General features: G+C 36.3%; 1 pseudogene; it reads left to right on the top strand.

Annotated features, from left to right (window-relative positions):
- The window catches only part of LOC103215241 (DNA (cytosine-5)-methyltransferase 3A pseudogene), a 45,250-nt pseudogene that overhangs the window by 30,767 nt on the left and 2,074 nt on the right, over nucleotides 1-12,409 (top strand).

Here is a 12,409-nt window from a genome sequence, read left to right as displayed (position 1 = left end):
ATTGGAACTTTCTTCTGTCACTTTAGTGAACTCTTTGCTACTTCCATCACCCTGGGTCTTTTTGCTGCCATTCACTTTGCCTGAATAGGTGCTTGTGTACTCTGGGTGCTGGCTTGCCAGCCATTCCCAGTCTCCAGTCTCTGACATTCACCTCCAGCCTTTTGCATCCCGTTGAGCAGAACCCAAGACAGCTCTCTCTTTCATAGCCTCACATCTGCTCCCTGACTCATTTTTGCTTTCTCCTGCTGGTTCTGATAGAAACCCAGCTGTTCTCTGCATTTCCTCCACTGCAGAGAATGTGTGTCGAAGCTTTACTCTGGGTAATCTCAGAGACTGTCTTAGCCCGTTTTATGTTGCTACAAAGGACTACCTGAGACTGATTAATTTATTTTGAGAAAAGATTTATGTGGCTCATGATTCTGCTGGCTGGAAATCTGGGCATCTGGTGAAAGCCTCAGGCTGCTTTTACTCATGGTGGAAGGCAAAAAAGAGCAGATGTGTGAAGAGATCACGTGGTGACAGAGGAAGAACGAGAGGGAGTGGGGTGGTGCCAGACCTTTTTTAACAACCGACTCTTGTGGAAACTAATAGAGTGAGAACTCAGGCATTACCATGAGGGTGGCATGGAGCCATTCTTGAGGCATCTGCTTCCATGATCCAAACACCCTCCATTAGGTCCCACTTCTAAATTGGGGATCAAATTTCATCATGAGGTTTGGAGGAGACAAACATACAGACTATAGCAGAAACTGACCTCTGTCCCACATCCACTTGCCTCATGTATGAGGCAGCCTGCAGATGCCTCTCCTTTTGGGTGAGGACACAAAGTTCAAAGACACCTTTCCCCAAAAACACATCTCTTCACTATCTAGCTCCACTTTCTGGTTTCTTTTTATAATTCTGATGGTACCATAAGGCCCTGGAAATAGAATCATTTCATAATTATTCCTGTATTGATTCTGCATTTGAGGATCTTTTCCTGCACTCAACTACCTATGTCATATCCTTGCATTGATACCTCAGTCTAAACAGAGACAACCAGCTCTTATAATCTTGATAACAGGCCGGGCGCAGTGGCTTACACCTGTAATCCCAACACTTGGGGAGTCCGAGGCGGGTGGATCATGAGGTCAGGAGATCGAGACCATCCTGGCTAACACGGTGAAACCCTGTCTCTACTAAAAATACAAAAAAATTAGCCGGGCTTGATGGCATGTGCCTGTAGTCCCAGCTACTTATGAGGCTGAGGCAGGATAATCACTTGAACCTGGGAGGTGGAGGTTGCAGTGAGCCGAGATCGCGCCACTGCACTCCAGCCTGGGTGACACAACAAGACTTCATCTCAAAAAAAAAAAAAAAAAAAAAAAAAAATCTTGATAACAATACTTGCAATACAATGTGAAAAGTGAAACAATAGATACATCAGCAACTTATTAGGATAGGAAAAGGTGGAAAACACTGGCCTTGTCTAGAAGTCAGTGACTAGGGGGTGAAGAACGGGGCAATATTGAAGACAACCAAATATTTCAGCAGGGCCTTGGAGGAGGAGCTCTCTGGACACAGGAGAAGGACTATAAAGGTAAAGGCCTAAAACAAAAGCTCTGAACTGGTGATCAGGACCTCAAGGTGGTAATGAGTTTACAGTTTGGGAATCCTTTTGGTGTGATTTGAAAGATTAAATAACAAGATTCTTTGATTCTGACACTTCTCACTCCTTGCCACGTTAAGATGTGCAAACTCTCTAGTTCTCCAGAATTACTCTGGTTTCATGCATATTTTCTTAAGGCCGATATTAAATTTTATTTCAATCAATAACAAGGTATTGGATTATCAAAATGTTTAAAGTATCACGTGAAGAACCCGAAGGCATTCAAACCTAAGTCCCTAAGAAGTGGACAATGAACGAGAGAGAGTAAGCCAGCTGCACAAAGAGAAAGAAACATTTCACTGAGCACCTAGTTGGTGCCAAATACTTTCTGTACAATTCCAGGTTGGGTGTTTATTATCTGCATTTTAGAGATGAGGAAAAATGTAGACAGAAAACGAAGTAATTGACTAGATCTCAGAGACGGAAAGGGGAAGAATTTGAATTTGGATGTGCCTGCTCCAAGTCCCCTTTCCTTTCCATGACGTATTCTGTTGTCCTTAAGTGTGACAAATGCAAGCTGTAATCAAGAATGAATCTTAAGAAAGAGATAAAGTATTATGAGCCTGCAGAAAAGGATGGAACTCATTTCAGTTCGAAGGACTGAAAGCAGTCCTTTTTTATTTTATTTTATTTTATTTTATTTTATTTTATTTTATTTAAGTTCCAGGGTACATGCGCAAGATGTGCAGGTTTGTTACATAGGTAAGTGTGTGCCACTGTGGTTTGCTGCACCTATTAACCCATCACCTAGGTATCAAGCCCCACATGCATTAGTCATTTTTTTCTGATGCTTTCCCCAATCCCGTCTTCCTCTGACAAGCCCCAGTGTCAGTGTGTGTTGTTCCCCTCCTTGTGTTGTGTTCTCATTGCTCAGCTCCCACTTATAAGTGAGAACATGCAGTGTATGGTTCTCTGTTTCTGCATTAGCTTGCTCACGATAAAGGCTTCCAGCTCCATCTATGTCCCTGCAGTGGACATGATCTCATTCCTTTTCATGGCTGCATAGCATTCCATGGTGTATATGTAACACATTTTCTTTATTTAGTCTACCATTGATGGGCATTTGTGTTGATTCCATGTCTTTGCTATTGTGAATAGTGCTGCAATGAACATATGCATGCATGTGTCTTTATAACAGAATAATTTATGTTACTTTGCCCACATTTAAATAGGATTATTTCTTGTTTTTCTTGTAAATTTGCTTAAGTTCCCTGTAGATTCTGTATATTAGACCTTTATCAGATGGATAGATTGCAAAAATTTTCTCCCATTCTGTAGGTTGTCTGTTCACTCTGATGATAGTTTCTTTTGCTGTGCAGAAGCTCTTTAGTTTAATTAGATCCCATTTGCCAATTTTGGCTTTTGTTGCAATTGCTTTTGGGAATTTCGTGATAAAATATTTGCCCATGCCTATGTCCTGAATGGAATTGCCTAGATTTTCTTTTTGGATTTTTATAGTTTTGGGTTTTATATTTAAGCCTTTAATCCAACTTGAGTTGATTTTTGTATAAGGTGTAAGGAAGGATTCCATTTTCAATTTTCTGCATATGGCTAGCCAGTTCTCCCAGCACCATTTATTAAAGAGGGAATCCTTTTCCTGTTGCTTGTTTTTGTCAGGTTTGCCGAATATCAGATGGTTGTAGGTGTCCAGTCTTATTTCTGAGTTATTTATTCTGTTTCATTGGTCTATGTGACTATTTTTGTATGAGTAGCATGCTGTTTTGGTTACTGTAGGCTGGTAATATAGTTTGAAGTAGGGTGGCATGATGGAAGACAGCCCTTCTTGTAGAGAGATGGTGTTTGAAGGATGTAAAAGAGGCAGCCCAAGAATTAACAAAGAAGTCAGTTGTAGCAGGGAGGAGAGAAAGAGTGTTCCGCACATGTAAGGAGAGGGGGAAAGCTGAGGGCCATTCCAGAAAAAAAAAGAGTCTAGTTTGAATGCTGTATATCATAAGGTTTGGTGTATTTAGGAGATTTGTAAGATTTGAGGCTCTAAGGTTAGAATACATGGTATTCACTTAATTCAATGGAAAACAAAGACTTACTAATGTTTTTAGTAAGGGCATATCATAATTAAATACATGTTTAATTGAACATAGATTCCCACACCTGCTGTGTGAAGCCTGAGTACAGGTATACACACACACACACACACACACACACTCTCTCTCTCTCTCTCTCTCTCTCTCGACTACCAAGGTTTCTAAAGAGGAAGGATAATGTATTATTAAACTTTATTTAACAAGAACTTTGTTTGCCTATGTGCACAGAGTTGGTATAAAAATATTTTTAAAAATATTAAATAACCGACCGTGTAGATAGAGATATAAGGCTTTTAAACAAGCCAGTTAAAAACCATGTTATGGCAGTGCAGGGGAGACATAGTAAAGTCTGGAAACAGGATAGATGAGTGAGATTTTAAAAGCATACTTTCATGAATTAACAGGTAAACACACATCAAGCAAAAGGAACAATGGGTCCAGAATACTGTCACTTTGGACTCTAATTAGAGTGGGCCAGGTTACTTTAACTTTGGACATTTACAACGGCATTATGAGGAAAGAGAAAGTCAGAAGGCAGGTTCTATTTAATTTGGAAAGGGTGAATTTCTTATGCCTGTTTATACACTCACAAGATCGGTTTCTTAGCTTAATTTGAGATCGTGCTAACAAGAGAGTGGGTCTGGCAGGGTCAGACAACAGGAAAGTAAGACAAGACGAGGAGGAAAAAGAAGAGCATGCTGACAGCAACACATTTGGGTGGAGGTGAAGGGATCTCAAAGAAAGGCCTTCTTTATACAGTTGGTTGTCTTCATCAAGATTGGCACGAAGAATAGCAGTAAACGGTGAGGCTGAAAGTGCTCCAGGCTCTTGTCAGGAAAAATCAATCATTTTTCCAAAGCAGGAGGGAACCAGGCATTGATATTTAAAATTATCTTTAAACAAGAGTGAGCAATGATAGATGAAGAGAGACTTGAGTAGCAGAAAAAGAAAATGAGTACAACTAATGTTAGGTAGCAGGAAAATACTTAAGTGATTAATTCTGAACACATCGTAGAGGAACAGGCATCATTATTTCCTCTGCTCTGATCATGATGAAAGATGAGAGGAAGGCAGGCAAGGCTGGCAGTGGTATAATCCAGAAAGATGAGGATGCAGACGACCATGTTCTTAGTAGAAAGAGATGGAATCCCTTTCATAAATGAGACAAAATCCCACCAAATGAAATCATTCTCAAAACTAGAGGGCACTTTAGTTTTATTTTAGATCATTGCAATACAGTAGACAATGATGTGCACCAAAAACACAAAGAAAATCCCCCTGTGTGCCAGCATGAGTAGTTCTGGGCATAAGTCCTTGAGGCAGACTCCCTGGACTTTCTTCTAACAAGTGATATGATGTTTGATAGATACCCCAGCTCTCTGCTTCTCAGATTTTTAATCTTTAGGATGGGGATAGAGTAGTGCCTACCTCAGTAATGGGCTACTCAAATCTGTTTTCATATATAAAGTGCTTAAAATAGTCTTTTTAAAATAAACATAAATAAAGGTACTTGTGGGAAAAAAGGGATTCTAAATTCAAAGAATAAATTTCAGTATAAAGACGAGACAACAAGGACCCTCCTTCTCACCTAGAAATAACTTTAGTCCTGAAAGCTCTCCAAACTTCCTAACTTTTCTTAGACCTTCCAATGTCTCGAGAATGACTGAAGTCCAGAGAAATCAAAGTTGAAACTCAGGGACAGGATTGGTACCCTAAGTCAATTCCAGTTTTTCCAAAATCCTTAAAATAGTACCTGGGGCTCTACTTCTGACAACCACAAAAGAAAGACTAACTAAGGAATTAAGAAGGAATGACAAATAGAAAATGAAATAATATTTATGTATTTATTATCATGATTTCTCCACTCTTGAAACATTTTCCGTATCTCTATTATAAGCAAAGAAGATTTCATTTTAAATTGGATCCTGAGGGTTAAGCAGAATGAATAAGCAACTTCAGAGAGCACAGAACTTAAATTATCAATATTCTCTGGGACAATAAAATTTATCACCATGCCTACCCTAGAGTGAAATTATTTTGCTTAGAAATCATCAGAAACATAAATAATGAAGATCCTCACCACAGAGATTTATATTTATATCACGTTCAAAACGTAAAAGATTTTTGGAGGTAAAAACCCAAGGCAAAAAGGTTCTCAAACTACAGATGTGGAATGAGCTTGGTGATTTTTGAAAGGTATATAATTTTGCAAATGTTAAGGGCCTAGTACCTCTACAAAGATAACCTTAAGAGAGCATTCAATCATGAAAAAATATAACAGGCTTAGTCATTTGGGTTTTCCCCTAGAGTCCGCTATTCAGCACAGTTACATATTAAGTGTCCTTGATCTAACCCCAATACTCACACCTTAGTACTCATGCATACATATCCATTGATTGTTTTATTTGTGAGTGTGACCCAAAGCAAATTTTATGATTCCAGGTTTACTAGAGGGCAAAACGATTTATAGTTAATAAAGCCTTTTCTTACCTAAGTGTAATCTGCCACTAGCTACACCTGCAAAGACACATTTTTGGCATGGCAGGTGTGGGAAAAGGACTGAAAAGGGAGGATATGATGAGGAATTGAGCAAGAGAAACAGGATAATACTAAATAATCATGACATGACATTGTTTTTATTTTAAATCTCTATGTAAGGTGAGTGCAAACCCCTGTCTAACTATTCACTGCTTTATTTGAGATTTGGCTCTCAGAAGATTATGTTTGATGTAACAGTATGCTAATATTGATAAGATAATAATTGTAGTATGCTTTGAAGTTCCCATTTTTGAACATTTCTTTGACTTTCTTTGCATAAATCTTACATATGCTTTGCATTCAACAGACCAAATGCTGTGTCTTGATCGTAAGAGTGGGAGGCAGATGGTCCCAAATGTGGCTGAGATGTTGTCTCTGGAACACTTACCAACTTGGGGACATTAGGTTGGTAAATGTATGTTTCTCTGTATATCAGACAATGGCAATAATGTTTCCTCTCATAGTTGTTTAGGAATTAAATAAGACAAGTACGTAAAACACGTAGACAGTGCAGAGATGCAGTCAGTACCTACAATGAAGAAATTGCACCTTGCCAAGATCAAATGACTTTTAATTGGGAAACAAAGTCTCACAGGGGATGAGGGGCATAGCCAAACTGAGTTATCAAGTTGTCTTATCTCTGGCCACAGTTTTCTAAAAGCACTAGACATCATACAACTTGGCTTTTTATTGTGATTTTGGGCACTTCACAACTTTTTGTCTGATTTTCTAACCTCAAATGTAACGATAGATTGAGGATTTGAAACTGACTAATTGGATTTGACTAATGCTGAGATAACTGATCTTCATTGCAGTTGCTGCAGAGCTGGTAGAGGTGACAGAAACATGTGAGACCATGACAACAATATCTTCTCATCAGTATGTAGCTACCGGACACTTAGTGACAAACGCAAGTATCATGACATTGCATACATGTCTAGGATGGCGACGGTATGCATATTTCTTGAAATAATGTGTGTGCTTTATTTTGCAAAACACCATATTGAAGGATATGGGTGGAGTAAGATGGCGGTAATTCTCAGCATAAAAATTGTTGAAATAGTTTTTAGTGAATATTTTATTATTTATTAAAATTATTAAAATGCCAATGGTACAGAGTATATAATGATGGCAATAAAATTCACTAATCATTTTACCTACCCAAAACTGTTATTTTGAATTCTTAGATTTTTTTGTATTGTATATGTAAGCTCTCCCACCCCTTTCTTTCTTCCCTAGGGATAATCATTACCATAATGCTGGTGCTAACCATTCCCAAGTACCATTTTGTAATTTGTATTACTATTAACAATATGTAGTATTGTTTTATGCTTTTAGAGCTTACATAAGCTGTATGGTAATGTACATATCCTTCTGCAACCTCTGATCTTTATATTACATTTTAGTTATTTATCCATGTTAGCATATGGAGGTCCAATTTATTTCTTTCTGCTGCTATGGAATATTCCATTGTTTGAAACAATTATAGTTATTTGTGTAATTCTTGCTGAGAAGGAAATAAGCAGGTCCCCTACTTTGCTACAACAAACAATGGTACGGAGCAGATGCCCGGATATGTTTCCTTGGGCCAACATGGGAGCGTTTCTTCAGGACACAACACTGAATTGCTAAGTCATAGCGTATTTGCATCTTTAATTTCACAAAATGTTTTCTAATTGTTCCTTGAGGAGGTTTTATCAATTAATATTTTCACTGGCTGTATATTAGCGTCCCCTTTTTCTCACCACTATCAACAAATGGTTGTAGAAAGTTGAGAGTGATGCAATAACTTATTTTCCTGTTAATCTGCATTTTCCTTATTATAAGTGATGGTCAAGAACTTTACACACAATAGTCAGTGATTCAAGCTTTCGGTGCTTTTCATTTTAGTGGATGATATCACCATCAATTTAGTTGCATCTGCCAGAAATCTAGAGGTCATTCTTGGCTCTTCTGTCTCTCTCATTTATCATCAGGCTCTTTTGACTCTTCATTACATGTGTGTTTCATTTCTTTGTATTTATACACATCTCTGCCAGTATCCTGGTCCAAGCCACCATCCTTGGTCTATATACAACTACAGCAGGCTCCCAGCTGGTACCCCACTATCTAGTTTTGCCTCCTTACATTGCATTATCCATCTAAACATCAACTAGGATGATTACTTTTAGAGAAAATTGTAATTCTATGTTATTTTTTAGTTAAGTAGTAGAAATGAGCAGGCAACATAAAAATCTCTCTCTTTGTCTCTCATACACACACACACCCATGCGTGCACGTGCGCGCGCGCACACACACACACACACACATATTTGTCAACAGACATAAAATGATAGTTTGGCTTTCTAGGTCTCAATTTCATTAATTCTCTTTTTCAAAATTTAGCAGTATTTCTCTATATCAATAAGTTATTAACATAAGGCTTGATGATTTTTATGTAATATTTATTTAAACAAAATGAGATTGTTTTCTACGGAATTAAGCATAATCACTTAAAAGTCTGAAGACTTTCTTTCTAGTCCTTACATATTATCATAATATTACATATTACCAGTCATTTTCCTTTCAACAAATTAAAGTCTCAGGTTACCTAACCAGAGTTCTAAACACCAAATACCTTTCTATAACTGAAAGTCATAAAATAATTTTGTAGTGATCATCCATTAAAAATTTTCATTGCCCTGGCATTATCCTCAAATCATCAAGATCTAAAATTATAGTGTGCAGTTTATCCTTCACATAATTGTACTAAGTTAAATCTTTGATCAGATAGTATTTTTCTACCTATTATAAATCTCTGATCATGAGCCTATTAAATGTCTTTTCATAGAAATGCAAGGTGAGATAGTAATTTTCAGTTAAGTTTAGCCAAACTGTTTTGACAGTTCCTTTTACAAAAGGTTATACTTGAGATAACATTTTGGTGCATGCTTAGAGTGTTTTAAAAATCTTTTTAAAAAAAGATTAGAATACCATTTTGTATATCTAAGTTAATGTATTGCAAGTTGAAAATATTTCCCTGTAGACAATAAGGTAAGAATATATAACTTTGGTATATAGCGTGTACCATAGATTAAATTATTGGCCATCTAGTTAAATACATTGCCCGGCTGTTACAAAGCAGTATTTAGAGCAGTGCATTATCTAAGTGATCCTGTGGATTGAAAATATCAAAGCTACTAATTTGAGATCTATGTTTGAAATATTGTGGTTTAGGCTTGGGGATGACCTCTATTTAGGAACTTTAAAATTTTTCATTTGGTTACTGCCCTTAGGAAAACCCTCAAGATACTATACTTGATGTCTCTGCTATATATTTGCAAGGGAGAAGATGCTGACATCTCTGATACTTCTAATCACATTTTGTCAAATAATATTTTTGTCAAATAATATTTTTTCTCATAGCTATCAGCAATGTAGTTGCCCAAATATACACCAAATTGCTTCATGTTCTTTCGTTACACAGAATCTCTAACCCAATGAGTCCTAGCACTGTGAAGAGGAGATGATAGGTCACCCATTTTCTGCTGCCCCATGCCAATTGCTGGTGTCCCTCCAGGTTCACAGGGATGCTAGAAATCTGTCTTCATTCCCTAAGGAAATAGACAGCTAGTTTATGGACAGCTATTCCTCTTCCTGATGGGAAGAAATGCATTGCATATCATCTTTAATCACTTAGTAAAAAGTCTTCATGAACTTACTTGCAAGTGGTTTGTACTTCAGACTATAAACTGTCTGTTATGATTAATCTGCAGTGAAGAGCTAAGGGTTGTGATGTTTATGTTGATTTCATCGTACTAAGAAAATTCCCTTAACAAATTACAATCTGTTGATTCAGTCAAGAAGTATCATTTTCCAAAATTATTCCAGAAACTTAATTTTTTAAAATGATTATTCTACAGATTAGTTCAGTGATGAATTATTTTGATGTTGAATTAGTTTCCTAGGACTTTCATAACAAAATACCACAGACTGGGTGGCTAAAATAAACAAAAATATATTCACTCAGAGCTCTGGAGCCACAAGTCCAAAATCAAGGTGTTGGCTAGACCTTATTCCTTCTGTAGCCTCTGGGGGAGGATCTTTCCTTGTATCTTTCAGGTTCTGATAGTTTTAGGCATTCCTTGGTTTGGGGCAATATAACTTCAAAATTTGATTCTGTCTTCACATGGCTTTCTCCTGTGTGTGTGTGTCTTCACATACTGCTCTCTCGTGTGTGTGTGTGTGTGTGTGTGTGTGTTCAAATTTCCCGTGGATTAAGGATCCATCACACTGTAGTATCACTCAACTTAGCCAACTATATCTGCTATGACCCTTTTCCCAAACAATATCACATTCTGAGCACTGGGGGTTAGGATTTCAACATATCCTTTTGGGGGACACCATTCAACCATAACAGATGGTTATCCAAAACTATTAAATATTGATTGTTAATTGCAGGGTATAGGCATATGGAAGGTCTATTATAAAGCAACTTCATGAAGAGTAGAAATAAAATTGTTTACTTTTATAAACTGGAAATTCATAATGTGTGAAAATGTTTGCTCAATTTGACCAAATAATTGTATGTTATATACAATCTGCAAGTGAAGTCGGTCATGGTATTCATCAACTCAGTCAGGCAAACACACCTGTAAGATTACTCTCACTCCATGGTCAGCTAATCATCATTTGTCTATAATTTGTTGCTTATAGTGTTTCTTAATTTGTTAAGATGAAAGATGGGTATCCACATCACAGTATTATTGTAATGTGTCATGTAGAATACCCTGCAGGTTAAAAGCAGAATTCTGGGGATAGGATGCATTATTTGGAATTCAGGTTTTGTCACTTATCAGCAATTCAACCTTGGGCAATATACTTAGCTTCACTCGGCCGTTGTTTCTTTACCTGTACAATAAGGACAATCATATTAACTATCTGATGTGATCATTTCAAAATAAGGCAAATCTTCTAAAGTATGCACAAAAGAGTCTGACAAATAGAAATTTCTTAATAAATATTTTCTATTCTAGTTATTGTTAAAATATCCATTATTCAATATATAAAATAATCATTATATTTTAGTCACATAACACATCAATTCATGACACTTAAAAAGAAACCTAGAAGAATTTAGATGCAGTGTACATAATATTCACCCATGCTTGCTCTAGTTGGAACTGCTGTTAGTTTGGGGATCTTCCAGATGTTCATGTCAATCTATCTATTGTATATCTTTTGAAAATATATAGCATAGTTTACTGAATATGGTAACTCCTTTATTGAGATGGGACCATACTCTTTTAACTTACTTTCATACCCTCTCACAACTGCCACACCAGATCAATGGCAGTATATTATAAAATTCTGACAGAACAGTCTACAATATTAGATTAGCAGTGTATTTAGAATTTCCTGATTTATGGGTACACGGGTGGCTTTCACATTTACTTATACATCAATTACAAGCACCTTTTCATGTACATATACACATGTTTAAATGAGATAAATTTCCAAAAGCAAATGTCTGAGTTAAATTATATGATTTTTAATTCTGCAGATACTGTTATACTGGCCTCTATTCATTTTTCTTTATGGTTTATTTATTGTGTGTAATTATGTTAAAAGACACTATTTTTGCAGTGTCTGCTAATATTCATTTGCAAACATCCTCATAGCAGCTGGATCTCCAAATTTTAATGTATAAAATATTATGTTAGGGATATTACTTTATTATCTTATTTTACTATAAATATTAGTAATGTGGAAAATCCTTTTCTATTCTAATTAGCCATTATATTTTTGTATGTGAATTGCCTGATCAAAGCCTTTGCTAATGTTTCTTATGGAATTCTTTCTCTCTCTCTCTGATTGATTTGTAGATTTCTGTGGACTTTCATTATTTTTCCTGGAACATACATTATTCTTAATTTTATTCTGTAAACGATTATTTTTTGTTGTGTCTTATTTTATAGGTCTACTTTAATTGATATGTAACTATATTGCTGACTTTCGTGTCTACACAAATCTCCCAAAACAAATTATCACTAACTTTTTCTTAATATTTTAACCTAATTAAAAAAAAATTCATTTATACTTGTAAATCTTTAATCCACTTGAAAATGACCTTTGGAGGTTTTGAGCTATTACTATAATATATATTTCAAGACATAAAGCTTGTCATTTAAACACGATTTAG

This window comes from Chlorocebus sabaeus, chromosome 4 (genome assembly GCF_047675955.1).
Source record: "Chlorocebus sabaeus isolate Y175 chromosome 4, mChlSab1.0.hap1, whole genome shotgun sequence".
Taxonomy (NCBI): domain Eukaryota; kingdom Metazoa; phylum Chordata; class Mammalia; order Primates; family Cercopithecidae; genus Chlorocebus; species Chlorocebus sabaeus.
The sequence above is the reverse complement of the archived record's forward strand: the minus strand, read 5'-3'. Positions and strand labels throughout refer to the sequence as shown.